Source organism: Suncus etruscus, chromosome 6, assembly GCF_024139225.1.
Source record: "Suncus etruscus isolate mSunEtr1 chromosome 6, mSunEtr1.pri.cur, whole genome shotgun sequence".
Taxonomy (NCBI): Eukaryota; Metazoa; Chordata; class Mammalia; order Eulipotyphla; family Soricidae; genus Suncus; species Suncus etruscus.
The window spans coordinates 34,214,098-34,219,974 of record NC_064853.1 but is presented as its reverse complement, the minus strand read 5'-3'; positions in this window follow the sequence as shown (position 1 = coordinate 34,219,974).

The following is a 5,877-nucleotide window of genomic DNA, read 5'->3' as shown; positions in this document are numbered from 1 at the left end:
GGCTCTCTACTCAGGAACTACTCCTGGCAGAGATTAGGAAACCATATGGGATGCCGAGGATCAAACCTAGATTGGCTGCATACAAGGTAAGTATGATTGCTCTGATCTCAGTATTGTTATATGGCAGACATGGAAGATGCCCATACTATTATAGTTACTTAATTAAAACCTTCTCAAAGAACACACGGACATGTTATCTTTTCTCCAATTCCAGCTTCACACCCAGGGGCATAAGGTATCAGCTGTGAGTGGGTGTGCCAGGGACCTTCCCCTTGATAACAAAAAAAAATTGTGCCAGATTTAACCAATTTAGGCAACTTCCCACTTATACCTTTTGATTTTATTAGATATTTTATTACTGTTAATTCTGTTGGGGCTCCCTAGTGACTTCAACAACACATTCAAATAGCTATTTCATGATTTATCACTTCAGGCAAGATCTATTGATTACCCTCTGTGAAGAATGAGGAAATTAGCTCTTTCCTCCATTCTCTCTCCTTCAATGACCATTTTTATTTTATATTGTCAAAGTTTATAATACTTTCTGTTCTATTAATGTAATTAAGTCTTTCATTCTAAAAATTGAAAACCAATAAACAGAGTTTTAATTGTACGTTTCTAGAATCTTTCAAACATCCATTTCAAATGAGATTTTTCTCCTTTGCGCTTCCTCTGCTGGGTGCCCGCCAGGCCCTTCCCTGAGCTGCCTGTTATAAACCTTATTTTAGAGGAGAGTTTGGGAGGAGTAGTCCCCCCTCTTGAACATTTTATTTTTCACACAGAATTATAAACCTTCTAATTCTTGGGTGTCTGGAAATATCTTCCTTTTATATTTATTCTCAGTTTTAATTTTGCCTGATATGAACTTTGTTATGCCAAGAAAAAAAAAGTCTCCTGAATCTCTTTAAGAATCCTTAAAGCAATTGTGTCTAGTCCTGTTCTAAATAATTGTTGGAGAGTCCACAGTTACAGCTGAAGCTTTCAAAGTTTGGACTAGAGAGATGGATTAGAGAAGGCATCTCCCCAGCATTGCTCAGGTTGACTATTGCCTGCTCCAGCTGTTGGTGTTGGGGGCACCAGGCCTATATGCTGGATGCAAATCACATATTGAATCCCATGTGCCAGGCATGTGCTCTAGCCCATGAAGCATCTCTCTGCCTTTTAAATTACTAGTATGTTTGCTTCTGGAACACTTTGAAATTTATCTTTGTTGGGGCTGGAGAGGTAGCATAGAGGTAGGGTGTTTGCCTTTCATGCAGAAGGACGGTGGTTCTAATCCCGGCATCTCATATGGTCCCCCGAGCCTGCCAGGAGTGATTTCTGAGCACTACTGGGTATGACCCAAATAAAATTTATCTTTTTGTTTGTTTGTTTGTTTTGTTTGTTTGTTTTTTGGGCCACATCCGGTGACACTCTTGGCTCTGCACTCAGAAATCGTTCCTGGCTTGGGGGACCATATGGGATGCCAGGAATCGAAACCCAGTCCATCCGCATGCAAGACAGGTGACCTACCACTGTGCTATCACTCTGGCCCCCTCTCTCATTTTGGGGGGGGTCATACCTGGCAGTGCTCAGGGGTTACTCCTGACTCTGCACTCAGAAATCACTCCTGGCAGGCTTGGGGAACCATATGGGTTGCTGGGATTCGAACCACCATCCACCCTTGATTGGCTGCATGCAAGGCAAATGCCCTACCACTGTGCTATCTCTCCAGCCCCTGAAGTTTATCTTTTTTATGGGGAGAAGGCAAGGTAGAGCCACACATATTAGTACAGTGTTAAGGGACTCCTCCAAACTTGATGCTCAAAAGACCATGTGAAGTCAGAGATTAAATCTGGAGCCCCAATATGTCAAGCATGAGCTCCAATCTTTAGAATTATTTTCCTTACTTAGATTTTTTTTCCAAAGAATATTGGGTGGTGGTGGAGTGATAGCACAGTGGTAGGGTATTTGCCTTGCATTCGGCTGACCCAGGATGGACCCGGGTTCAATCTCTGGCATACCACATGGTCCCCCGAGCCTGCCAAGAGCAATTTCTGAGTGCAGAGCCAGGAGTAACCCCTAAATCTGCCAGGTGTGCCCCTCAAAGAATATTTTGGGGATATTGAGCCACACATGGTGATGCTCAAGGACTATTCCAGACTCTGTGCTCAGGAGTGCTTGGGGGACCATATCTGTCACCTGGAGCCAGTGAGGCATAAGGCAACCACCTTAATCTCTGTACCATCTCTCCAGTCCCCCAACCTGATTTTTTGTGAATCCTCTGAACTTCACCCTTGACCAAGCTCCAATCAGGAAGAGCCCTTGCTTCAAACATCCTGGTCTGTGATTTTCTCAGCCTAATTTTTCCCCATAGATCTAATCCCATATCCTTCCCCCCACCCCCCAGAGGTATTTTTAGGCCAGATCCAGTGGTACTTAGGGACTACTCCCGGTTATATGCTCAAATCCTAGAAGTGCTCTGGGGATCATATGTAGTGAAAAGAAACGAATCTGGTCTGCATACCAGTAAGCACCCTGTACTGCTACTTTAGCTCTTTTTTTTTTAATCAGTTTTTTTTTCTCTGTTTTGTTTTTTGGTTTATGGGTCACACCTGACAGTTTTTAGAGTCACTCCTGCCTCTGTGCTCAGAAATCGCTCCTGGCTGGCTTGGGAGACCATCAGGGATGCTGGGATTCGAACCCACCCTCCCGTCCTGGGTTGGCTGCGTGCAAGGCAACATGTCCTACCCACTTTGCTATCTCTTTGGCCCCAGTTTTGTTTTTTTTTTCCTTTGGTTTTTAGGCCACACCCGCGGTGCTCAGGGGTCATTCCTGGCTGTCTGCTCAGAAATAGCTCCTGGCAGGCATGGGGGGACCATATGGGACACTGGGATTCGAACCAACCACCTTTGGTCTGGATCAGCTACTTGCAAGGCAAACACCGCTGTGCTATCTCTTCGGGCCCATGTGAGGCCCAATTTCAGGATAACTTGAAGGACTGAGCATAGACTGTGATGCAAGAGGCCAGTTTACATCCTCAGCATCACATGGAGTCCAGACCCAGCATCAGGAGCACAGAATCTGGAGTACCTGTTAGCACTACTGGGTGTGACCCCCAAAAGAAAAAAAACTTAGTTGAAAATACATATTTTAATTTGGAAAACTAAGTATGGTTTAGAGCTATGGGGTATTTAAATTTATTTTTTCCAGAGACCAGAGAGCTAGTACAACAGGTAGGGTGGTTGCTTTGCACCACTGACCCAGGTTCAATCCCAGCACCCTATATGGTTCCTCAAGCCCACTAGGCATGATCCCGAGTGCAGCCAGGAGTAAGCCACTGAGCAAGTAGAGCATACCCCCTACCAAAATTGTTTTTCCCCCAGTAATTATTAAATCATCAATTTTTCCCTATTTGGATTTGTGATATTTCATTTTTTGTTTTTGGGTCACAACTGGTGATGCTCAGGCGTGACTCCCTGGCTATGTGCTCAGAAATCAGTCCCTGTCTTGGGAGACCATATGGGATGGGGGATCGAACCCAAAGTCCATCTGGGTCAGAACATGCAAAGCAAATGGCCCTATTGCTGCACTATTGCTCCGGTCCCTCATTTTTAGGAGGGGGTATTTGTTTGTTTTGGGGCCAAATGGCGGGTGGGCTCAGGGGTTACTCCTAACTCTGCTACTCAGAAATTGCTCCTGGCAGGCTTCGAGTGACATATATGATGCTGGGGATCGGACCTGAGTTGCTCCCAGGTCTACTGCATGCAAGGCAAAGGTCCTACTCCACTGTGCTCAGGCTCTAGCCCCTGTAATGTTCTAATTTTTATTCAATTCATTTACTTTATGTATTTTATTTTGGGCCACACCCAGGGTGCTCAGAGTTACCTCCTGGCTCTGCACTCAGAAATCGTTTCCTGGGGACATATGGGATGCTGGGAATTGAAACCCAGGTCCATCCCTGAGTTAGCCACATTGCAAGGCAAACGCCCCTACTGCTTTGCAATCACTCCAGCCCCTGTAATGCTCTATTTTTTTTGTGTGTGTTGTGTGGTTTTTTTCGGTCACACCCCGGCAGTGCTCAGGGGTTACTCCTGGCTCCAGGCACAGAAATTGCTCCTGGCAGGCACGGTGGGGGGACCATATGGGATGCCGGGATTTGAACCAATGACCTCCTGCATGAAAGGCAAACGCCTTACCTCCATTGCTATCTCTCCGGCCCAATGTCTAATTTTTTAAGCACATGAGAAGTTACTACAAGTCCAGAATCTACTTTTGGAACCTACAGCCTGTCTCATTCATCTGTCTGTCTAATCCAAGCCAGAATTACTCATTTAACATGTGTAGCTTTATTTCTCTAACATGGCTAGCTTCCCCTCATTATCTTTTTTTTGTTTTTCTTCTCAAAAACTAATTAGATCCTGATCTCCTGTTTGCCTTCCAAGTAGAAATTAGGTTATTTGGGGGGATCTCCCTCCAACAGTTTTGGTTGCAGATTTCATTGTACCTCTTTAAAAACTGACATAACCGTATCAAAAAAAAAAAAGTGTTAACAATAAAAGAAGAAAAAATGGCTGGGTGTCTGAAAGAAGCCTACACTGGATTTCAAAGCGGGCAGGACTGCCAAATGGAGAAGAAACAGGCTGTCTGCAGCCCCCACCCCCACCCCCCAGCCAGGACCACATCACCTGGTGCCCCCAGAGCCTGTAGCCTGCTGCCTTGAACCCCTGGTGCTCTGGGCCTCATCTATTCTTGACCATCTTAACCAAGCATTATCTAAAGATTTGTGGTTTCCTTTCTTTGATGGGGGAGGGCCACATCCCAGTGCAGTGGTGCTCAGGAGACCCATGGGTGGTGCCAGACATCAAATCCTGGGCCACCACATCCAAACAAGCTCATTGAGCATTTAGAGATGTCTCCCTGGCCCCCAAGATCTCTTTCTTTTCTTTCTTTCTTTGGGATACTCCCAGAGGTGCTCAGAGGTGACTCCTGGCTCGTGCTCAGATAATTACTCTCACTGCATGCAATGCAAGCGCCCTACTCACTGTACTATTTGTACTATTGCTCTGGCCCCTCCCTCTCTTCTTTCTTTCTTTTCTTTCTTTCTTTCTTTTTTCTTCTTTCTTTCTTCTTTTCTTTCTTTCTTTCTTTCTTTCTTTCTTTCTTTCTTTTCTTTCTTTCTTTCTTTCTTTTCTTTTTCTTTTCTTTCTTTCTTTCTTTCTTTCTTTCTTTCTTCCTTTCTTTTTTTGGTTTTTGGGCCACACCCATTTGATGCTCAGGGGTTACTCCTGGCTATGTGCTCAGAAATCACCCCTGGCTTGGGGGGACCATATGGGACGCCAGGGGATCGAATCGCGGTCCGTTCCTTGGCTAGCGCTTGTAAGGCAGACACCTTACCTCTAGCGCCACCTTCCCGGCCCCCTTTCTTTCTTTCTTTCTTTCTTTCTTTCTTTCTTTCTTTCTTTCTTTCTTTCTTTCTTTCTTTCTTTCTTTCTTTCTTTTCTTTCTTTCTTTTCTTTCTTTCTTTCTTTCTTTCTTTTCTTTCTTTCTTTCTTTTCCTTTCTTTCTTTCTTTCTTTCTTTCTTTCTTTTCTTCTTTCCTTTCTTTCTTTTTCTTCTTTTTCTTTCTTCTTCTCTTTCTTTCTTTCTTTCTCTTTCTTTCTTTCTTTCTTTCTTTCTTTTCTTTCCTTTCTTCCTTCCTTCCTTCCTTTCTTTCTTTTCTTTCTTTCTTTCTCTCTCTCTTTCTTTCTCTCCTTCTTTCTCTTTCTTTCTTTCTTTCTTTCTTTCTTTCTTTCTTTCTTTCTTTCTTTCTTTCTTTCTTTCTTTCTTCTTTCTTCCTTTCCTTTCTTTCTTTCTTTCTTCTTCTCTTCCTTCCTTCCTTTCCTTTCTTTCTTATCTT